The sequence below is a fragment of the Ranitomeya variabilis genome, chromosome 6 (genome assembly GCF_051348905.1).
Source record: "Ranitomeya variabilis isolate aRanVar5 chromosome 6, aRanVar5.hap1, whole genome shotgun sequence".
In the NCBI taxonomy this organism is placed as follows: Eukaryota; Metazoa; Chordata; class Amphibia; order Anura; family Dendrobatidae; genus Ranitomeya; species Ranitomeya variabilis.
Genome location: NC_135237.1, coordinates 529,681,546 through 529,706,433, shown reverse-complemented (window position 1 = coordinate 529,706,433; position 24,888 = coordinate 529,681,546).

The window sequence follows — 24,888 nt, the reverse complement described above, 5'->3', positions numbered from 1 at the left end:
GCTGTGTAAGGGCTATTTGACAAAGAAGGAGAGTGATGGGGTGCTACGCCAGATGACCTGGCCTCCACAGTCACCAGACCTGAACCCAATCGAGATGGTTTGGGGTGAGCGGGACCGCAGAGTGAAGGCAAAAAGCTGGATTACTTACCGGTAATGCTCTTTTAATGAGTCCACGACAGCACCCCACATGAGAGAGAGGGATCCGCCCATAGGAACAGGAAACCTACAGAATTATAGGAGGTGGTCCCCTCTCCTCTTCAGTTTAGTTTTCAGAGTATAAAGGGAACCGCAAAGTTTTAGTATTAACTCATAATCAGCAATTACAATTATCTTAAACTCTATACAACCATTATTTGTGAGCTTAAAAGAAGGAAATTGTGCAAAATTTGGGAGGGTAGTAAATGGGTGCTGTCGTGGACTCATTAAAAGAGCATTACCGGTAAGTAATCCGGCTTTTTACCCTTTGCCATGACAGCACCCCACATGAGAGATTTTCAGAGAGTCATTATCTGGGTGGGATTACTGTACTAAGAACAGCTCTACCAAAGGTCAGGTCAGAAGATGTAGATAGATCAAGTCTATAATGGTTGTAAAAAGTAGAAGGTGTAGACCAGGTGGCGGCCTTACATATTAAATGGATTGGGACATCTGCTTGTTCAGCCCAGGAGGAAGCCATGGTTCATTTTGAATGTGCTTTTATACCCACTGGAGGAATCTCACCTTTTGATGCATAGGCCAAGCAGATAGCTTCTCTGATCCACCGAGATATGATAGCTTTTGTGACCCCATGTCCTTTCTTGTGGCCCTGAAAGGAGACAAACAGAGCCCTACTCTGCCTCCATGTCTGAGACCTTTCTATAAAGGTCAGGATGGCTCTTCTGACATCTAAGGTGTGGAACTTATGTTGTTCTGGAGTTACAGGGGAATCAAAAAAGGAAGGGAGAAAAATTTCCTGTGATCTGTGGTAGGTGGATGCCACCTTAGGGAGGTATGAGGGGTCTGCTTTTAGGACTATTCTATCTTGAAATATTAGTAAGAAAGGTGGGTCTACTGATAGGGCCTGGATGTCGCTAACCCTTCTAGCTGAGGTTAGGGCTACCAATAGGGCTACTTTATATGTTAAGACATTTAGAGGTATGGAATCTAGTGGCTCAAATGGGGAGCCGGTTAGAGCCTCCAGTACTAGATTTAAATCCCACGGAGGTAGACGGGGAATATGGATCGGGTTACTACGTTCACAAGACTTTATAAATCTGGAGATCCACCTATTAGCTGCTATATTGCATCCATATAGGGCTCCTAATGCTGAGACCTGAACTCTTAAGGTGTTTACCGATAATATAGGTATCACCGGAACTTGCTTAGTGAACGGTACTGTATAAAAGTTTAAGAATTTATTCCATACCCTACTATACATTAGGGTGGTAGATCTTTTCCTACTTAATAAAAGGGTGTTTACTAGTTCCACTGAAAACCCCCTTGAACGTAATAGTTGCCTCTCAAATTCCACGCCATCAAGTGAAGACCTTTCACTTGCGGGTGGAAAAAGGGGCCCTGGAACAGCAGCTCCTTGTCTGATGGAAGAATCCATGGGTCGCATAGACACATGGCCTGGAGACAAGAGAACCATGGTCTTTTTGGCCAAAAGGGTGCGATGAGGATTACTCTTACTTGTTCCCTCCTGATTTTTCTGATCACTAGTGGAATCAGAGACATCGGAGGAAAGGTGTATGCCAGTTTGAACTTCCAAGGGTGGTGAAGAGAGTCCAACATGTCTGGATGATCCATGAAGTTCAGGGAAGCGAACCTTTTTACTTGTCTGTTGTCTCTTGTGGCAAACAGATCTATTTGTGGTATACCCCATGTTCTTGTTATCATTCTGAATATGGTTCTGTTTAAGGTCCATTCCCCTTGGCGTAACATGTTTCGACTGAGGTAGTCTGCTTTGATGTTTTCTACACCTTTGATGTGTAGGGCTGTTAGGGATGAAAGATGAGTCTCTGCTAGCTGGAAGATGTCTGCTGCTATGGTCATCAGACTTTCTGACCATGTACCACCTTGACGGTTCACATATGCCCCTGTGGTGGAATTGTCCGAGAAAACCCTTACATGTGTTCCTTGAATCTGTGGAAGAAAATGATTTAAGGCATATTCTACCGCTCTTAATTCTTTCCAATTGGAAGAACATGTTAATTCTGCCTGATCCCAAGTATCTTGGGCCAGACTATCCTCCATATGTGCACCCCACCCCATAGGGCTGGCATCGGTGGTAATTATCTTAGAAGGGTCTATTATCCATGGTACACCCTTTGAAAGGTGCTCTATATCTAGCCACCAGGATAGGGATTCTATGACATCTCTGGAAAGAGTTAGTTTACTTTCCAGATGTCCTTCTTTTCCTTGAGCTGACAACACTTCATACTGTAATTGACGGGTATGAAATTGAGCCCATGGCACAGCTGGGATACACGAGGATAATGATCCCAGTAAGGACATAGCTTTCCTTAGTGTCATGTGTGGGTTTTCCATTGCCTCTGACACTTTTGATTGCATAGTCACTCTTTTTGACTGTGGGAGGAAGCATTTCTGACTTACGGAGTCTAGCTGGATTCCTAGAAATGTTTGAACGGTTTCTGGATTCAGCCTGGACTTATCGAAGTTGACGATCCAACCTAACTCCTGTAGGGACGAGATCATATTAGATAATCGAATCTTACATTGAGGTATAGAATTTCCTACTACTAGAAAATCATCTAGGTAGGGTATTATCAAAGTGTCCCATTGGCGTAGATGAGCCATCACTTCTAATATCACTTTTGTGAAGATGCGGGGAGCCATAGAAAGCCCAAACGGCATTGCTACGTATTGAAAGTGACGAACCTGTCCTGCCAGGATGACTGCTACCCTTAGGTACTGCTGGTGTTCGGCATGTATGGGAAGATGATAGTAGGCATCTTTTAGGTCTATCCCAGCCATGACACATCTAAAGAACAAAAGTTTGATGGCAGAACTAATGGATTCCATTTTAAAAGTATGATTACGCAAAAAAGAATTTAATTTTTTGAGATTTATGATGGATCTGAATGAACCATCTGGTTTATTGATCAAGAATAAAGGGGAATAGAACCCTCTCCCTTCTTTATCCTGAGGAACCTCTATTAGGACTCTTTTAGATGAGATAGGATCTCTGATTCCAGAGCCCTTTGTTGCTCCCATCCTTTTGGTGATGTTACTACAAAAGAATCCCAAGGGATTCGATCAAACTCCAATTTTAAACCGTATTGTATAATGTCCAGAATCCATTGGCTAGATGTTATTTATTCCCATTTGGGAAAGAAAAATTTTAATCTGCCACCTACTTCATGGTTAGCGGTATTTGTTACGCTTTGGATTATAGGATCCGCTAAACAAAGCACCTTTTTGTTTTGGATCTTTCGTCTCCCATCGCTCCCTTTGCTCAAACGGTTTGTTTCTGGTAAAGGGGCGTCTTCTGAAGGCTCTCCTGTAAGATGGAAGAGATTGATTAGGGAAGCCTTTCTTTCTCTCTCCCACTTTATTCAGGAGTTCATCCAACGTTTTCCCAAAAAGGAACTCACCCTGGCAGGGGATAGCACAAAGTTTTGCTTTTGCCTGTACGTCCCCTTTCCAGTTTTTTAACCAGAGTGCTCGCCGTGCTGTGTTCACTTGGCAGGCTGATCTGGCTGCTAGGCATAGCGAATCCACAGAGGCATCTGCCAGGAATCGCTTCTTTAATTAGAGGGATTTTCGGCAAGATTGATTCTCTCAAAGTTCTACCTCTAATTTGTTCCTCCAGCTGTTCCATCCACACTAGTAGTGACCTTGCAGTGCAGGTACTAGAGATAACTGGCCTGAATTCCCCTGTGTTAGCTTCCCACGATCTTTTTAGTAAGGCTTCTGCTTTACGGTCTAACGGGTCTGTCAAGACCCCTGAATCCTCAACCGGTAAGACCGATTGTTTAGACGTGGAAGCGACTGCGGCTTCAACCTTTGGCACCTTTGACCAGGAATTTAGTTCCTCTTCACTGAAGGGATAGCGTCTCTTAGAGGATGATGGTAGGAAACCTCTTGTATTTTGCTTATCCCATTCTTTTTTAATTAGGTCCTTAATAGTGGGTATGACGGGGAAGGATCTACGTTTTTTCTGTCCTAACCCCGCAAACATGATGTCTTGAGCCGATTTTTTCCCTTTCTCGTCTGGGCAACCCATTGTGCTCCTGACAGATTTTACTAAGTTGTCTATACTGCTGTTAGGTAGACAAAGTCCCCCTTCATTCTCGGATGAACTCGGCTGGGATCCAGATTCATCCGAGGATCTATGTACATCCTCTGATTCTGATCTTGCTGGAGATCGGGACCTGCCTGGTTGGCGGGTACTGGTGCTACTTGTATGCGCCAAACCCTGCATTTCTTCCCGGATTATAGCTCTAATATCAGACGGAGTAATTATATTCTCCTGCTGTAAGGTTAGCATGATACATTCTGAGCATAACCATTTGGTATAAGAATCTGGAAGGGGCTGCGTACACAAGGCACATTCCTTGTGCTTGGACTTGTGTGTCCTTTTCTTAGTCTAGAGGAAGGGGATACAGGAGGAACATATATCAGCATATAGGAAGAGGCTTTTTAAAAACTCACCCAGTGAAGCTGACAGGTACCGGTTCTGGAGGCGGATTTTTTGGCAAGTGATCCTTCTGTTTGGTGGTAGATAATTTCTCCGGAGGCTGACCACCACTCTTAGTGCTGCTCCTAGCACTTCTCTCCTTACTGGGAGAACGCTGCTCTGCTGCAGGCAGGTGCGCTTCGTCGGCCGGTGAAGCCATACTCACACACACCGGTCCGACGCCAGCGTCGCTTTTTAAATCTGACACCAAATCTCCTGCCTCCCCGGACCTAACCCGGAAGTGCTCCAGCGACTTCCGGGTTAGACGCGCCGCTCTCTCTCACCATGCGGCGGCTGGAGTTATTAAGCCGGCCGCTACAGCGTGCGCGTCCTCATGGAGCCGAGCGGACCAGCGGTGACCGGCCCCAGACCATGGATGGCTGACAGACGAGGGGGGAGGCTGCAAGCAGGGGCTCCCCTGCCGCTGCTTCTGGAACCGCAGCCCCTGCCGTTCCCACAGAAACCGACGCAGGCGGGTGCATGGCCCAGGGATCCTCTTCATCCGTAGGTAAGCAGGGATTCCTATAGGAACAGGAAACCTAAACTGAGGAGGAGAGGGGACTGCCTCCTTTTATTCTGTAGGTTTCCTGTTCCTATGGGCGGATCCCTCGCTCTCATGTGGGGTGCTGTTGTGGCGAAGGGTGAAAGGGCCAACAAGTGCTAAGCATCTCTGGGAACTTTTTCAAGATTGTTGGAAGACCATTCCCGGTGACAACCTCTTGAAGCTCATCAAGAGAATGCCAAGAGTGGGCAAAGCAGTCATCAAAGCAAAAGGTGGCTACTTTGAAGAACCTAGAATATAAGACATATTTTCAATTGTTTCACACTTTTTTGTTAAGTAAAGAATTTCACATGTGTTAATTCATAGTTTTGATGCCTTCAGTGTGAATGTACAATTTTCATAGTCATGAAAATACAGAAAAATCTTTAAATGAGAAGGTGTGTCCAAACTTTTGGTCTGTACTGTATATATACACACAATTATTAGGCAAGTTGTATTTTAGAGGATTACTTTTATTACTGATCAACAACTATTTTTTCAATCAACCCAAAAGACTCATAAATATCAAAAGCTTAATATTTTTGGAAGTTGGATTGGGTTTTTTTAGATTTGACTATCTTAGGAGGATATCTGTTTGTGCAGGTAACTATTACTGTGCAGAATTATTAGGCAACTTAATAAAAACCAAATATATTCCCATCTCACTTGGTTATTTTCACCAGGTAAACCAATATCACTGCACAAAATTTATAAATAAACATTTCTGACATGCAAAAACAAAACCCCAATGACATGCAAAAATTAGTGACCAATATAGCCACCTTTCTTCATGATGACACTCAACAGCCTTCCATCCATAGATTCTGTCAGTTGCTTGATCTGTATACGATCAACAATGCGTGCAGCAGCCACCACAGCCTCCCAGACGCTGTTCCGATAGGTGGACTGTTTTCCCTCCCTGTAGATCTCACATTTTATGAGGGATCACAGGTTCTCTATGGGGTTCAGATCAGGTGAACAAGGGGGCCATGTCATTATTTTTTCTTCTTTGAGACCTTTACTGGCCAGCCACGCTGTGGAGTAGTTGAAGGCATGTGATGGGGCATTGTCCTGCATAAAAATCATGTTTTTCATGAACTATACCGACTTCTTCCTGTACCACTGCTTGAAGAAGTTGTCTTCCAGAAACTGGAAGTAGGTCTGGGAGTTGAGCATCACTCCATCCTCAACCCAATAAGGTCCCACAAGTTCATCTTCAATGATACCAGCCCATACCAGTACCCCACCTCCACCTTGCTGGCATCTGAGTCGGAGTGCAGCTCTCTGCCCTTTACTGATCCAGCCTCTGACCCATCCATCTGGCCAATCAAGAGTCACTCTCATTTCATCAGTCCATAAAACCTTTGAAAAGTCAGTCTTAAGATATTTCTTAACCCAGTCTTGACGTTTTATGTTATGTTTCTTGTTCAAAGGTGGTCATTTTTCAGCCTTCCTTACCTTGGCCATGTCCCTGAGTATTGCACACCTTGCACTTTTTGTTACTCCAGTAACGTTGCAGCTCTGAAATATGGCAAAACTGGTGGCAAATGGCATCTTGGCAGCTTCACGCTTGATTTTCCGCAATTCATGGGCAGTTATTTTGCGCCTTTTTAGCCCAACACGCTTCTTGCGACCCTGTTGGCTATTTGCCATGAAACACTTGATTGTTCGGCGATGAACGCTTCAAAAGATTGCAATTTCAAGACTGCTGTATCCCTCTGCAAGACATCTCACAATTTTGGACTTTTCAGAGCCCATCAAATCTCTCTTCTGACTCATTTTGCCAAAGGAAAGGAAGTTGCCTAATAATTAAGCACACCTTATATAGGGTTTTGATGTCATTAGACAACACCCCTCCTCATTACAGAGATGCACATCACCTGATTTACTTAATTGGTAGTTGGCTCTCAAGCCTGAACAGCTTGGAGTAGGACAACATGTATAAAAAGTATCATGTGATCAAAATACAAATTGCCTAATAATTCTGCACACCCTGTATATACTGTATATGTATTTATTGGTTTAATATTTTTTCTTTTTTATTTATTTTGTGATTTTTTAAATAGTTTTAAAACATTTTTTCACTTTTTTTCTCTTTTTTACTTTGTCCCTGTATGAGACTTCAATTTTTATTTGTCTGAAGACAGGTCTCTTACAATGCAAAACCCATGTATTGCATTGCAAGAGACTTGTCAGTGATACATTGTGAAAACGCTTGTTAGACTCAGTTGCAGGTTGAGCCTAACAAGCCACCATAGCTGGAAGTCATCGTATGACTTCCAGCTGTCATGGCAAATGGGGATCCCCTGTGATGTGATCAGATCTCATCACGGGGGGGGGGGCATCAGAGAGGTGAGTATAGCAGGAGTCTCCCTCTGCTTAAGCGTTAACATCATTGGGACCTGATCTAATGTCACCTGGCAGAGCAACAACTCTGCACAGGAATCACAGCGCTTGCAGGACCCTGGGGGTCCTGAGCACTGCAGGACCACCAATCGTAGAGAAACGTTGTTGCTGCACAAAGCCCTGCTAGCGCTGATGTTTATCTACCATTGGGGGTCATGAAGCAGTTAAATTATAGCAGAACCAGAGCTGCCACGAATCCATTAATGACGTGATCATGACAACAAATTTGGAAAAAAAAGCTCCAAAATTTAATATTATGGGAAAAATAACTATTTCCTAAAAACGGGCATTTTTTTGGGTGGGCCGTCTTTTATTTGGTGTAATTACACTATTAGACATAGTTTGATGTGTTTACCTGCCCAGGCCTCCAAATAAATCCACTATCAGGGTGCAGTGGACCCAGTTAAAGATGGCGGTAACACAGGTGCAGCAATCCCGATGAAACAACCACTTTCAATCTAGTGTATGGCTGTTTGGTATATCAGTGCACAAAAAATGATAATAATCCGTATCCGGCGTTGTTCACATCTCTGCCTTTTTACTGGTGTTTTTTGATAAAAAAAATAGTTTTGGAGGGTTTCTAAATCCTCTTAGTGTGTCGGTGAGCTCTGTTTTTTTGTTGTGTAGTCCCATGTGTTTAGTTATCGCTGTGTGGGACATTAGGGCAAATTTGAGTTTACACCGCTGGTATTTTATCTTACTGATTATCAGGGTTGTCTAGGTTGCCCACCCCCTTCATCAATTACACACTCATGCCCTATTTTAAAAGCTATATTATAAATTACATAATGCACCATAAACAAGTAAAACATGACAAAAAGCATTTTCATATTTAATCTAATGCTCACTCCATTCATATGTAGACTGCTCCTTTTCTAATAATCTATGTAGATTTCTTTCCTGGCGCTCCCTTTACTACTTAGAGAATGAAGTGGATAGTTCAAACATTAGGCAGTGGAAAAATCACTAAAGCACATCCATTAACATTTCTCTGAGAGCTGTGTTCAGACACTTACATGTAAAATGATCTTTTAAGAATGGCAGCATCAATAGAAAACACACATAAGGAAGGGAATTTTCTTTCCTCGGGTAGTTGCTCATGAAAAGCTCCCTACAGATATAACAGGCACTTGAGTGTTGCATGGGATGAATGTGGTTTGATTGTAAGAGGTGCGATGATAACTCTGTATTCACTATGTAGCTGTCCTTGTCAGAATTGGATGTGGAGGGTTCGGTTGGATCACACTGAGCACATTCAATAGTTCACGATTTCACAGTGTATGTAAATGGGGTAGAAGCTATGATTTGTCTTTAAAATCTTTTTAAGAAAGTTACAACTTTTAACAGATGAAAAGCAATATACTGTACATTGCAGGATATAATTAAGAAAATGATATGCAGTGGATATAAAAAAAAAGTCTGCACACCACTGTTCAAATGCCAAGTTTTTATCATATATAAAAATCATCCCAAAGAAGAATAATTTCAGAACTTTTTCCACCTTTAATGTCACCAAATTAAACTTTTCAGGCATAAAAAGAAAGAATTTAAATAATGTGGTTGCATAAACATGCACACCCTTAAAGTAATATTTTGTTGAAGTGCTCTTTGAATTTATGGCATCATTCTGTCTTTTTGGATAGGAATGTATCAGAAAGGCATATCTAGGATCTTTGTACACTCATCCTTACAGTAGCTTAATATATCTCAGATTGCAAGGGAATCTGTATACAATGCCCTCTTTAGTTCAACATATAATTTTTTTGTTGGATTCAAGAAAGGTCTCTGGGGTGGACCATTCCAAAACATTTGATCTTCTTCTGATAAATGAATTATTTTGTTCATTTGGAGATATTCTTAGCATTGTCATACTAAAACGTGAAATTGCTCTTCACCTTCAGCTTTGATTCAAAATTGACTGATATCTGTAAATATTCATAATTACAGTGCCTTGTGTCATGATCCGTTCCAGGGTTTATTAGTGTCTGCCCTTTTTTCTGGATGGATCATGTCAAGGGTTAACTTTGCTCTGCCTCATTCTGGGTTCAGGTTTGCTATTTAGCTCCCATGAAACTTGCTGGCAGTGTCAGTTATAGTTCTGCCTTTGGCGTGTTAACCTGACCCTGCTGGTAGCTCTTGATTTGCCCTGCTGTGAACCCTGACTTGTCCTGTGTCTGTTAACTCCCTCTGTCTGCCCTTTTCCCAGTATTTCTCTGTCTGTTTGTCTGCTTGATTCTCTGGTTCTGATCTTCTGGCTTGGTTATTTACTTAGTTGCTGTTTGTCCCTTTTGTACCGTATTTGCCCGTTCTGGTTTATTGATCTCTGGCTATGTTCTGACTATCCATCTGTCTAATCCTATTATACTGTCGTGCTATCTAGAGTTTTTTTTGACTTGGCTTGTCTGACCACTCTCTCGCCACTTGGTGGCGTCTGTTCTGCTGTCCTGTGAGTGCAGTCTTATTTTCCTCTCTAGCTCCCTCTGGTGGAGGTTGCGCTGTACTGCACTGCAGTAGCCTGACATTATAACTGACCCATACATTTAAAGGGATTTCTGCATTTTTTTTTCCTCTGCTCTGTTTTCTATGGATCTGCTCCATAACTTGGCGGATCAAATGGACAGTTTGACAACTATGTTACAAGACCTGTTTGTGGAACAGAGGGCCTTGTCCTCGTCTCATAACCACCTGCAAAGGGAGCTTTCTGACACAGTTAAATTGTTGCACTTAGACACTGTGGATGTCTCTTTGCACTCTCCCGAACCTACTGTCAAGCTCCCAGATACCTTTTCTGGGGAGAGGGAGAAATTTCATACTTTTAAGCAGAGTTGCAAGCTTTTTTTTCTCTTAGACCCAGATCTTCTGGAGATGAGAGTCAGCGGGTGGGGATAATTATTTCCTTACTGCAGGAGGGACCTCAATCATGGGCTTTCTCTTTACCTGCTTCTGCCCCTGAACGTGTGTCTGTGGATAGATTCTTTGAGGCTCTGGGACTTATTTATGATGAACTGGACCGGGTCAGGGTTGCAGAGGACATGATTATGAGTCTCTCCCAGAATGAACTCACTGCTGAACAGTATTGTTCTGAGTTTAGACGGTGGTCCGTTGAGGTGTCTTGGGGCGACTCTGCTCTGAGGCGCTTGTTTGAGAGAGGACTTTCTGATCATCTTAAAGACGCGCTGGCCCTTCACACGCCTCCCAGTTCCCTGGTGGAGGCCATGACCCAGGCCATTCGTATGGACCGGAGATTACGAGAGAGAATTATCCAGCGTGAGATTCCTGTTTTGCCTGCCAAGTCTGAGGTGATGTCATTCAAGGAGACTATGGAAGTTGGTACCATCAATTTCAAGGAGAAGGAGAGGAAACGGCGATGTGATGGGAAATTATGTTTTTACTGTGGAGATCTGGGACATTGGAAGAAGGACTGCCCAAGTTACCGAGTCTGGGTGATGGTCTAGGAGGTCATCCAGAATCACAGGTACCATTTTCATCATTTCAAAAAGTTTTGTTAGAGGTGGAACTGTATTATGGAGGTGTTTTTGCATCCACTTCAGCGTTTGTGGACTGTGGATCTTCCATGAACTTCATTGACTATAGTCTGGTGTCCAAGTTAAAGCTAGGGACAGTTAGGCTAGAGACTCCCATCCATATCGTTGCCATTGATAAGACACCGTTGGCTTAAAATGTCCTTTAATTTGTCTCTGAGGAGTTCCTCCTCAAGGTGGGTGCTTTGCACCAGGAACAAATTTCATGTTATGTTATGAATAATCTTCCTGCGGGACTGGTGTTGGGATTCCCCTGGTTGCAGAGGCATAATCCTGTTATAGACTGGGGATCTCATGATATTGTTAAATGGGGTCCTAATTGTTCCAATGGTTGTCTTTCTGCTGTGTTTGTGTCCATCATTAGTCCGGAGGGTATTCCGGAGTACCTAAAGGACTTTGGTGATGTGTTCTCCAAAAAAGAGGCTGAGGTCTTACCACCCCATCGTCCTTATGATTGTACCATCAACCTTATTCCGGGTTCTAAATTGCCCAAAGCCCGTTTGTATAATCTTTCTGGCCCGGAATGTACTTCTATGAAAATCTATATCTCTGATAGTCTACGCAAAGGTCACATCCGTCCCTCTGTTTCACCTGTGGCCGCAGGTTTTTTTTTGTCAAGAAAAAAGAAGGTGGTTTACGCCCATGCCTTGATTTCTGGGAACTAAATAAAATTACGGTGAGAAATACCTACCCTCTCCCACTCATTCCTGATCTCTGTAACCAATTGTCTGGGGCTAAGTGGTTTTCCAAACTCGATCTTAGGGGAGCATATAACCTTATCCGCATTCAGGAAGGGGATGAGTGGAAAATGGCATTTCTCACCTCCGAGGGCCTGTTTGAAAATTTGGTCATGCCCTTTGATCTCACAAACGCGCCTGCAGTTTTTCAGAACTTCATGAATGATGTATTTTCTGATTTTATCGGGCGCTTTATGGTTGTTTACCTGGAAGATATCCTTGTTTTCTTGCCTGACAAGGAATCTCACATTGGTCATTTACGTGCTGTTCTTCACCGGTTACGGGGACATTCTTTGTTTGCTAAACCAGAGAAATGTTTGTTTTGTGTCCAGGAGCTTTCTTTTCTTGGGATTATCCTTTCTGCGAATGGGTTTCGGATGGATCCCGGAAAGGTACAGGCCATTGTTGATTGGGTGCAACCCAGAGACCTCAAGGGGTTGCAGCGTTTTCTGGGTTTTGCCAATTATTACCGGAAATTCATCAAAGGGTCTTCTCAGATAGTCAAGCCACTCACCGATCTCACTTGCAACGGGGCTGATCTCAAAGTTTGGTCATCCTTGGCAGTTGAAGCATTTATTACATTAAAAAAATGTTTTATGTCTGCTCCTGTATTAGTTCAGCCCGATCCATCTAAACCATTCATTGTAGAGGTGGACGCATCAGAGGTGGGAGTAGGGGTGGTGTTGTCTCAGGGACCCGTTACTTTGACCAACTTGAGATCATGTGCCTTTTTCTCCCGTAAGTTTTCTTCTGCTGAGAGGAACTATGATGTTGGGAACTGGGAGTTATTGGCCATAAAATTGGCTTTTGAAGAATGGAGGCATTTTTTGGAGGGGGCGGTACATCGGATCACGGTGATTACAGACCACAAGAATTTGTCTTATATTGAAACCGCCAAACGGTTAACTCCACGACAGGCAAGGTGGTCGCTTTTTTTCTCTCATTTTCATTTTTCAATCACTTTTTGGCCTGGTTCCAAGAATATCAAGGCTAATGCCGATATCACCCCCCCGAACCTCCTTCCTCCATTCTTCAGCACGGGGTGGTTGTTGCGGGGGTATCCTCTGAATTGGAGCAGGAGATTCGAAAGGCTCAGTCTCTTGCTCCTCCCTCTCTGCCTGACAATAAGCTTTTTGTCCCAGTTCACTACCAATTGAGGATTCTCCGGGAGTTCCACGATTCTGCTCTTAGTGGTCACCCGGGGATCTCTGCCACCCGGAAAGCTATTGCTAGGCTGTTTTGGTGGCCCTCCATGAACTCTGATATAATTGAGTTTGTGTCTGCTTGTGATACCTGTGCCCGTGCTAAGAGCTCCCATAACGCCCAGCCGGGGAATTGATGCCATTGCCAATTCCAGATAGACCTTGGACTCATTTGTCCATGGATTTTATCACTGATCTCCCTCCTTCCAATGGCAAAACTGTAATCTGGGTGGTGGTTGACAGATTCAGTAAGCAAGCGCATTTTATACCTCTGGCAGGATTGCCTAATGCTGAGACACTATCTAGATTGTTTGTTGAGCACGTTGTATGTCTGCATGGTGTGCCTTTGAGTGTGGTTTCTGATAGAGGGGTACAATTTGTGTCCAAATTTTGGAGGGCATTCTGTAAAAGATTGGGTATTTGTTTGACCTTCTCCTCTGCTTACCATCCTGAGACCAACAGGCAGATGGAGAGGACCAATCAGTCACTTGAACAGATTTTGAGGTGTCTTGCTACGTCTCAGCAGGATGATTGGTGTTCTTCATTGCCCATGGCTGAATTTGCGTTTAATAATCGGATTAACCAGTCCACGGGCACCTCTCCATTCTTCTGTAACTACGGGTTTCACCCCCATTTTGGTGAATTTTCTAGGCTGGATTCAGGATGTCCAGGGGCTGATACGGCAGTGCAGCGATTGATGGAGGTCCAGAAAAACATTGGGAAGGCTCAGGCAAACAAACAAGTGACGGTCTGTAGGACCTATATTTCTAGTAGGAGATAAAGTGTGGTTGTCTACCAAGAACATTCGTCTAAAGATTGCTTCTGCTAAGCTTGGTCCCAGGTTTATCGGTCCTTACGAGATCATTGAGGTGGTCAATCCAGTTGCCTTTCGGTTACGCCTTCCTCAGTGGCTTCGGATCCCCAATGTGTTCCGTAAATCCCTTCTTAAGTCCTTTGTACCATCTTCCGCTGGGCCTCCATCCCCTCCACCTCCTGTCTCTGTGGATGGTCAGACCGAGTTTGAAGTAGAGCTGATTGTGGATTCTCGCATGGTCCGTAGTTCTCTTCAGTATTTGGTCCATTGGAGGGGTTATGGTCCTGAGGATCGATCTTGGATCCCGGCGTGATCTGTCCATGCTGATCGATTGGTCCGGGCATTTCATGCACGTTATCCTGGGAAACCTGGGGGTCCGGTGGCCCCCCTTGAGAGGAGGGTACTGTCATGATCCGTTCCAGGGTTTATTAGTGTCTGCCCTTTTTTCTGGATGGATCATGTCAAGGGTTAACTTTGCTCTGCCTCATTCTGGGTTCAGGTCTGTTATTTAGCTCCCATGAATCTTGCTGGCAGTGTCAGTTATAGTTCTGCCTTCGGCATGTTAACCTGACCCTGCTGGTAGCTCTTGATTTGCCCTGCTGTGAACCCTGACTTGTCCTGTGTCTGTTAACTCCCTCTGCCTGCCCTTTTCCCAGTATTTCTCTGTCTGTTTGTCTGCTTGATTCTCCGGTTCTGATCCGGTTCTGATCTTCTGGCTTGGTTATTTACTTAGTTGCTGTTTGTCCCTTTTGTACCGTATTTGCCCGTTCTGGTTTATTGATCTCTGGCTATGTTCTGACTATCCATCTGTCTAATCCTATTATACTCTCGTGCTATCTAGTGTTTTTTTGACTCGGCTTGTCTGACCACTCTCTCACCACTTGGTGGCGTCTGTTCTGCTGTCCTGTGAGTGCAGTCTTATTTTCCTCTCTAGCTCCCTCTGGTAGAGGTTGCGCTGTACTGCACTGCAGTAGCCTGACACCTTGCTATAGTATTCGGCTCCCTGGAACTTTTCAACCATTTCCCACATATAATGCTTCAAACATAAAAAACCAAAGGTAAATTTTTGGTGAAGAATCAACAACAAGTGAAACACAATTGTGAAGTTGAACGAAATGTATTGGTTATTTTAAATTTTTGTGGAAATTCAAAAACTGAAAAGTGGGGCGTGCAATATTATTTGGCCCCTTTACTTTCAGTGCAACAAACTCACTCCAGAAGTTCATTGTGGATCTCTGAATGATCCAATGTTGTCCTAAGTGCCTAATGATGATAAATATAATCCACCTGTGTGTAATCAAGTCTCCATATAAATGCACCTGCTCTGTGATAAACTCAGGGTTCTGTTTGAAGCAGAGAGAGCATCATGAAGACCAAGGAACACAACAGGCAGGTCCGTGATACTGTTGCGAAGAGTTTTAAAGCCGGATTTGGATACAAACTGATTTCTAAAACTTTAAACATCCCAAGGAGCAATGTGCAAGTGATCTTATTGAAATGGAAGGAGTATCATACCACTGCAAATCTACCAAGACCCTGCCGTCCATCTAAACTTTCATCTCAAACAAGGAGAAGACTAATCAGAGATGTAGCCAAGAGGTCCATGATCACTCTGGATGAACTGCAGAGATCTACAGCTGAGGTGGGACAGTCTGTCCATAGGACAACAATCAGTTGTACACTGCACAAATTTGGCCTTTATGGAAGAGTGGCAAGAAGAAAGCCATTTGTCTAAGATATCCATAAAAACTGTTGTTTAATGTTTGCAACAAGCCACCTGGGAGACACACCATATATGTGGAAGAAGGTGCTCTGGTCAGATGAAACCAATATCGAACTTATTGTCAACAATGCCAAACGATATGTTTGGCGTAAAGGCAACATAGCTAATCACCCTGAACATACCATCCCCACTGTCAAACATGGTGGTGGTGACAGCATCATGGTTTGGGCCTGCTTTTCTTCAGCAGGGACATGGAAGATGGTTAAAATTGATGGGAAGATGGATGGAGCCAAATACAGGACCATTCTTGAAGAAAACCTTTTGGAGTCTACAAAATATCTGAGACTGGGACGGAGATTTGTCTTCCAACAAGACAATGATCCCAAACATAAAGCAAAATCTACAATGGAATCATTCACAAATAAACGTATCCAGGTGTTAGAATGGCCAAGTCAAAGTCCAGACCTCAATCCAATCGAGAATCTGTGGATAGAGCTAAAAACTGCTGTTCACAAACAGTTCGAGCTGTTTGCCAAGGAAGAATGGGCAAGAATTTCAGTCTCTTGATGTACAAAACTGATAGAGACAACACGGACTTTCAACTCCCGTAAAAAGTTTTCTATGGGGTTGAGATCTGGAGACTGGCTAGGCCACTCCAGGTTCTTCATATGCTTCTTATGAAGCCACTCCTGTGTTGCCATGATGGTGTGCTTGGGATCATTATCATGCTGAAAGACCCATCCACATTTCATCTTCAATGCCCTTGCTGACGGAAGGAGGCTTGCACTCAAAATGTCACCATACATGGCTCATTCATTCTTTCATATACATTGGTCGGTCATCCTGTTCCCTTTAAAGAGAAACAGCCCCAAAGCATGATGTTGCCACCCCCATGCTTCACAGTAGGTATGGTGTTCTTTTGATGCAACTCATCATTCTGTCACCTCCAAACACGAGTTTTGTTTCTACAAACAGTTCTAATTTGGTTTCATCTTTGACATTTTCCCAATACTCATCTGGATAATCAAAATGCTATCAAAATTTAGACGGACCCAGACATGTACTGGCTTAAGCAGGTAGACACCTCTGGCACTGCAGGATCTGAGTCCTTGGCTGCGTAGTGTCTTACTGATGGTAGCCTTTGTTATGTTGGTCCCAGCTCTATGCAGGTCAATCACTAGGTCCACACGTGTGGTTCTGGGATTTTTGCTCATCATTCTTGTGATCATTTTGACCCCACGGGGTTGAGCTCTTGTGTGGAGCCCCAGATTGAGGTAGATTATCAGTGGTCTTATATGTCATTCATTTTCTTATTATTGCTCCCACAGTTGATTTCATCACACCAAACTGCTTGCCTACTGCAGATTCAGTCTTCCCAGCCTGGTGCAGGGCTACAATTTTGTTTCTGGTGTCCTTTGACAGCTCTTTGGTCTTTGCCATACTGGAGTTTGGAGTGTAACTGTTTGTGGTTGTGGACAGGTGTCTTTTATACTGATAGCAAGTTCAAACAGGTGGGCGCGAAATGCGCTCCCTCGTATGCAAATTTGTTTATGGGGTGGTGGGAGGAGGAGCATGTGTACAAACTTCGTCCTTTCCAAGAACATGTACCCAAATGGTACAGATTTATAGATGACATCTTGTGTTTTTGGACTGGAACCCTTGACGAGTGTAATCTCTTCATTGATCAGCTCAATGACAATCCTTGGGGGATCAAATTGACCTCGATCATTTCTACTACGATGGTTGATTTTTTTGGACCTGAAGATCACCATTAGGGGGAATGGTCTAGTGACTGGTTTACATCACAAAAAAAGGCTATAAACAGTTTGCTTCATTACACAAGTGCTCACCCGGCCCACTTACGGAATAGTATACCTAGGGGTCAATTCCTCAGACTAAGGAGGAATTGCACCACCCTGACTGATTTCCAGGAGGAATCGCATAAACTGATGGAGAGATTTTGGGCTAGAGGTTATCCCCGAAAGGTTATATCTCAGGCATACCAAAATTCCCAACAAGCTATACAGGAAGAAATATTAAGACCATAGAGTAAGACTCTGGCTCGGGCTATTAATCTTGTTACCACATATCACAATCAGTGGAGTGACGTTTATGCTATTCTCAAAAAGAACTGGAATATCCTTCTGATGGAATCCAAGCTTTTACCGTGGCTCTCGAGTACCCCCAGGATGGTGGCCAATTTTGAAGATACTTGAGGATGTCTCTTATTTTTGAAATTAAGGAGAGAGAGCGCACATAGGGCGATAAAAGTGATAATTTGGATGACAATACACGGTAGGTGCACTCACCTTTAGAGGTTGTGAAAAGTCACATCCCCTTGCAGAATGTGGGAAGAAACAGTGGTCGCTGCAGACTCCCATGGATAACAATGTGACAAACAAGGAAGGCGATGGCCGGGTGACGTAGCAATATACTACGTCACTGGGCAATATACTATGTGGCTGGGCTATATACTACATGGCTGGGCTATATACTACGTGGCTGGGCTATATACTATGTGGCTGGGCTATATACTATGTGGCTGGGCAATATACTAAGTCACTGAGCAATATACTACATGGCTGGGCTATATACTACGTGGACATGCATATTCTAGAATACCCGATGCGATAGAATCGGGCCACCATCTAGTCTTTTAATAAAGTACAATTTTTCCTTATTCGTTGATACTGATTTTTTGGTACATTTGTGAGCCATTTGTTGTAATGGTTACTTTTGTAGTGTACATAGCTATTGGCATCAACTTTTTTGAAAAACTTATTTGTTATTATTTTACCTTTACCATCATGTTTTATCGTTAGATCCAAAAAGTTGATCTCCATCTTGCTAATCTCAGGTGTCAGTTCAATTCCCCAATTGTTGCACATAATGATCTCCAGGAACTCAAATATTGTGTTCCTATGGTTATCAGAGAGTATATGACATTAATTTTAAATTAACTTGCCAATCCAGTTTTGTTATTTATCTAGTTGATTGTTGCTGTGGGAAACAATATGTGGGACGCACCACAAAGCCTCTACATTTAAGGATGAACTCACATAGACACAACATCTCCAAGGGATATCTTAAACACTGCTTGTCTCTACACTGTTTTGAAAAACACGGGAACAAAGCCCCAATACGAGTTACACCTATAGATCATGTACCAGCGGATACCCCAAATAGATTACAGTGTCTAAATAAGAGAGAAGTGTATTGGATATACAAATTAGATACTATTCATCCAAAAGGTCTTAATGAGCTGGTAGATATTTTTTGATAAGCCATCCTTTATAGTTTCTTGCCCCTAGTGGTCTGACGGCTCTCCTAATCACATATCCATTCCCCAGAAATGGAGATTTAGTATAATGTTAATGGGAAGTATTTGGTGTTCTGCCTTGCCCAAAACCAATGGGTTCAAGTCTAGCCATTTTATTTTTATAAAATCTTAACACATTGTGATTATAGGTTTTATATATGGTTTTAAATCAAAAATTGATTGTTTAGAGGTTTAATGTGTTTTATCAGAGGTTATATATTGATGTAAAGATATTGTGACTCTCGTGTGACATCAAGATATTGCAGGGGGCGTTTTCACAGGAAGTGATGTTTGGTTGTTTGGGATGTCATGAAGGTTTTGTCTAAAGCCTCAACCATTCCCAACAAGTGGAGAGATATTATGATGGTAATGGGGAACCCTAAGTGTTCTGGCTTGCCCAAAACTTGTAAGTTTGATTCCATCCAACTCCATTTTTTATTTAAAAAAAAATAATGCAGCGATCATTGTTTTTTTATATATATTTTTTTAATTAAAGACTGAAGTTTTAGGTGGATAGTGTGTTTCATCAGAGTGTAGATTTTGAAATAAAGTAATTGTAACTGGTGCATGACATTCTGACACTGGAGGGGGCATTCTCACAGGAAGTGATGTCGGTTTGTTTGGTAATTGTGATGCCATGAAGATTCTATATAAAACCACTGCTGTAAACAGACACTGTAAAATCTTTGGCTCTGAGGAAGTGGCAGATTGCCACGAAACGCGGCGGCACAATAAAGTTTTCAAGAACATTTCCATCGTGTGTGGTCAGCACGAATACATTGAGAAACCCGGTCTTCGCCTTCCTTGTTTGTCACATTTAAATATTTTTGGAATATAGATAACTACTTTTATCTGGAAAACAGCTGGATGACTCTTTATATTAATAAAGATATGTTCCATTAGGTCAGCAATATTTTTATGTGCTAACCTTTGGTTGTGAGATAGTAGATCAGAATTCAAATATGGAAGCAGAGAAGTTGGAATAAGGAAGAGCGATAAGGGTAATTTTTGTTTACGGACTTAAATTCGGAACAAACTGAAGGGGCACTTTTGAATAGACAAATTTTATATACATCATTTTGAAGTGGTTATCCCATTGCACAGATGTAAATCAGCCCTTCAATCCAGTTTACCTAGAGATGCTAAGTTTAGCTTACAAATAAATTGCACTTTTGCAGTATCTTTCTATAGAGTGGATGTAAAAGTTTGGGCACCCCTCTTCAAAATTACTGTTATTGTGAATAGTTAAGCAAGTTGAAGATGAAATGATCTCTAAAAAGCCTAAAGTTAAAGACTACACATTTCCTCTGTATTTTAGGCAAAAAAAAATACAAATTTTCAAATTTTTCATTTTTAGAATTACAAAAAGGAAAATAGGCCCATGCCAAATGTTGGGCATTGTGCATAGCTAGTACCTCATAGCACCATTATTTGACAGTGTCAAAGCTTGTAAAAGTTTTTTGTAGCCATCCAATCCTTGTTTGAGGGACTTTCTGTTAGGTGTTGAGTTCCTGCCACTGCACAGGGGGAATCTCACACCATGTCCTCTGCGGTCTCCCATTTTTCCCCAGCTGCAAAGGAACCTGCTCAGAAGAGACATTGGTCCCAGGATCTTGCTCAAGCTGATGCTGTACGTCTGATTACTGCTGCAGTTCCAGGTCCAGCTATTGTAACCAGCATTAATCAGTGGCGAGCAGACACTCCAGGGACTAAGTCCAGCTTTTTATCTACTGAGCATGCCCATGGGAAATCCTCTCATTGGAGGATGGAGGTCACCTTCTCCGGTCCCGTAGCGACTCTGATTGGACCATCAGGAGGGTCTTGGAAGGCTGCGACTTGGCCATGCACTAGTAAAGACCTTGCAATGTATTTGCGTGCTGTGAGAATTACTCTGGTGAATTATCCTTAACCCCTTTCTGACATCTGACGTACTATCCCGTCGAGGTGGGGTGGGCCCGTATGACCACCGACGGGATAGTACGTCATCACCGATCAGCGGCACTCACCGGGGGAGCGCGGCTGATCGCGGCCGGGTGTCAGCTGCATATCGCAGCTGACATCCGGCACTATGTGCCAGGAGCGGTCACGGACCGCCCCCGGCACATTAACCCCCGACACACCGCGATCAAACATGATCGCAGTGTACCGGCGGTATAGGGAAGCATCGCGCAGGGAGGGGGCTCCCTGCGGGCTTCCCTGAGACCCCCGGAGCAACGCGATGTGATCGCGTTGCTCCGAGGGTCTCCGACCTCCCTCCTCGCCGCAGGTCCCAGATCCGGGTCCTGCAGGGAGGGAGGTGGCTTACCGAGTGTCTGCTCAGAGCAGACACTTGGTAAGCCTGCAGCCCTGCACAGCAGATTGCAGATCTGGCAGAGTGCTGTGCACACTGCCAGATCAATGATCTGTGATGTCCCCCCCGGGACAAAGTAAAAAAGTAAAAAAAAATTCCCCACATGTGTGTAAAAAAAAAAATAAAAAAAATATCCTAAATAAAGAAAAAAAAATATTATTCCCATAAATACATTTCTTTAGCTAAATAAAATAAAAAAACAATAAAAGTACACATATTTAGTATCACCGCGTCCGTAACCACCCAACCTATAAAACTGCCCCACTAGTTAACCCCTTCAGTAAACACCGTAAGAAAAAAAAAAAAACGAGGCAAAAAACAACGCTTTATTATCATACCGCCATACAAAAAGTGGAATAACACGCGATCAAAAAGACTGATATAAATAACCATGGTACCGCTGAAAACGTCATCTTGTCCCGCAAAAAACGAGCTGCCATACAGCATCATCAGCAAAAAAATAAAAAAGTTATAGTCCTGAGAATAAAGCGATTCCAAAATAATTATTTTTTCTATAAAATAGTTTTTATCGTATAAAAGCGCCAAAACATAAAAAAAATGATATAAATGAGATATCGCTGTAATCGTACTGACCCGAAGAATAAAACTGCTTTATCAATTTTACCAAACGCGGAACGGTATAAACGCCTCCCCCAAAAGAAATTCATGAATAGCTGGTTTTTGATCACTCTGCCTCACAAAAATCGGAATAAAAAGCGATCAAAAACTCGTCCCGCAAAAAACAAGATCTCACATGACTCTGTGGACTCAAATATGGAAAAATTACAGCTCTCAAAATGTGGTAACGCAAAAAATATTTTTTGCAATGAAAAGCGTCTTTCAGTGTGTGACAGCTGCCAATCATAAAAATCCGCTAATTAACCCACTATAAAAGTAAATCAAACCCCCCTTCATCACCCCCTTAGTTAGGGAAAAATAAAAAAATTAAAAAATGTATTTATTTCCATTTTCCCATTAGGGTTAGGGTTAGGGTTAGGGCTAGAGTTAGGACTAGAGTTAGGGCTAGGGTTAGGGTTAGGGCAAGGGTTAGGGCTAGGGTTAGGGCTAGGGTTGGGGCTAGGGTTAGGGCTAGGGTTAGGGCTAGGGTTGGGGCTAGGGTTAGGGTTAGGGCTAGGGTTAGGGCTAGGGTTGGGGCTAGGGTTAGGGCTAGGGTTAGGTTTGGGGCTAGGGTTAGGGCTATAGTTAGGGCTAGGGTTAGGGCTAGTGTTACGGCTAGTGTTACGGCTAGTGTTAGGGCTAGTGATAGGGCTAGGGTTATTGCTAGGGTTATTGCTAGGGTTAGGGCTAGGGTTAGGGCTAGGGTTGGGGCTAGGGTTGGGGCTACAGTTAGGGTTGGGGCTAAAGATAGGGTTAGGGTTTGGATTACATTTACGGTTGGGAATAGGGTTGGGTGTGTCTGGGTTAGAGGAGTGGTTAGGGTTACTGTTGGGATTAGGGTTAGGGGTGTGTTTGGATTAGGGTTTCAGTTATAATTGGGGGGTTTCCACTGTTTAGGCACATCAGGGGCTCTCCAAACGGGACATGGCATCCGATCTGAATTCCAGCCAATTCTGCGTTGAAAAAGGAAAACAGTGCTCCTTCCCTTCAGAGCTCTCCCGTGTGCCCAAACAGGGGTTTACCCCAACATATGGGGTATCAGCGTACTCAGGACAAATTGGACATCATCTTTTGGGGTCCAATTTATCCTGCTACCCTTGGGAAAATACAAAACTGGGGGCCAAAAAATAAGTTTTGTGGGAAAAAAAAGATTTTTTATTTTCACGGCTCTGCGTTGTAAACTGTAGTGAAACACTTGGGGGTTCAAAGTTCTCACAACACATCTAGAAAAGTTCCTTGGGGGGTCTAGTTTCCGATATGGGTCACTTGTGGGGGGTTTGTACTGTTTGGGTACATCAGGGGCTCTGCAAATGCAACGTGACGCCTGCAGACCAATCCATTTAAGTCTGCATTCCAAATGGCGCTCCTTCCCTTCCGAGCTCTGTCATGCGCCCAAACAGTGGTTCCCCCCACATATGGGGTATCAGTGTACTCAGGACAAATTGGACAACAATGTTTGGGGTCCAATTTATCCTGATACCTTTGTGAAAATACAAAACTGGGGGCTAAAAATCATTTTTGTGAAGAAAAAAAATAATTTTTATTTTCACGGCTCTGCGTTATAAACTGTAGTGAAACACTTGGGGGTTCAAAGCTATCAAAACACATCTAGATAAGTTCCTTATGGGGTCTACTTTCCAAAATGGTGTCACTTGTGGGGGTTTTTAATGTTTAGGCACATCAGGGGCTCTCCAAACGCAACATGGCATCCCATCTTAATTCCAGTCAATTTTGCATTGAAAAGTAAAATAGCGCTCCTTCCCTTCCGAGCTCTGCTATGCGCCCAAACAGTGGTTTACCCCCACATATGGGGTATCGTCGTACTCAGGACAAATTGCACAACAACTTTTGAGGTCTAATTTCTTCTCTTACCCTTGGGGAAATAAAAAAATGGGGGCGAAAAGATCATTTTTGTGAAAAAATATGATTTTTTTATTTTTACGGCTCTGCATTATAAACTTCTGTGAAGCACTTGTTGGGTCAAAGTGTTCAACACACATCTAGATAAGTTCCTTAAGGGGTCTGCTTTCCAAAATGGTGTCACTTGTGGGGGGTTTCAATGTTTAGGCACATCAGGGGCTCTCCAAACGCAACATGGCGTCCCATCTCAATTCCAGTCAATTTTGCATTGAAAAGTCAAATGGCGCTCCTTCCCTTCCGAGCTCTGCCCTGCACCCAAACAATGGTTTACACCCACATATGGGGTATCAGCGTACTCAGGACAAATTGCACAACAATTTTTGGGGTCCAATTTCTTCTCTTACCCTTGGGAAAATAAAAAATTGGGGGCGAAAAGATCATTTTTGTGAAAAAATATGATTTTTTATTTTTACGGCTCTGCATTATAAACTTCTGTGAAGCACTTGTTGGGTCAAAGTGCTCATCACACATCTAGATAAGATCCTTAGGGGGTCTACTTTCCAAAATGGTGTCACTTGTGGGGGGTTTCAATGTTTAGGCACATCAGGGGCTCTCCAAATGCAACATGGCGTCCCATCTCAATTCCAGTCAATTTTGCATTGAAAAGTCAAATGGCGCTCCTTCCCTTCCGAGCTCTGCCCTGCGCCCAAACAATGGTTTACACCCACATATGGGGTATCAGCGTACTCAGGACAAATTGCACAACAATTTTTGGGGTCCAATTTCTTCTCTTACCCTTGGGAAAATAAAAAATTGGGGGCGAAAAATCATTTTTGTGAAAAAATATGATTTTTTATTTTTACGGCTCTGCATTATAAACTTCTGTGAAGCACTTGTTGGGTCAAAGTGCTCACCACACATCTAGATAAGATCCTTAGGGGGTCTACTTTCCAAAATGGTGTCACTTGTTGGGGGGTTTCAATGTTTAGGCACATCAGGGGCTCTCCAAATGCAACATGGCGTCCCATCTCAATTCCAGTCAATTTTGCATTGAAAAGTCAAATGGCGCTCCTTTCCTTCCGAGCTCTGCCATGC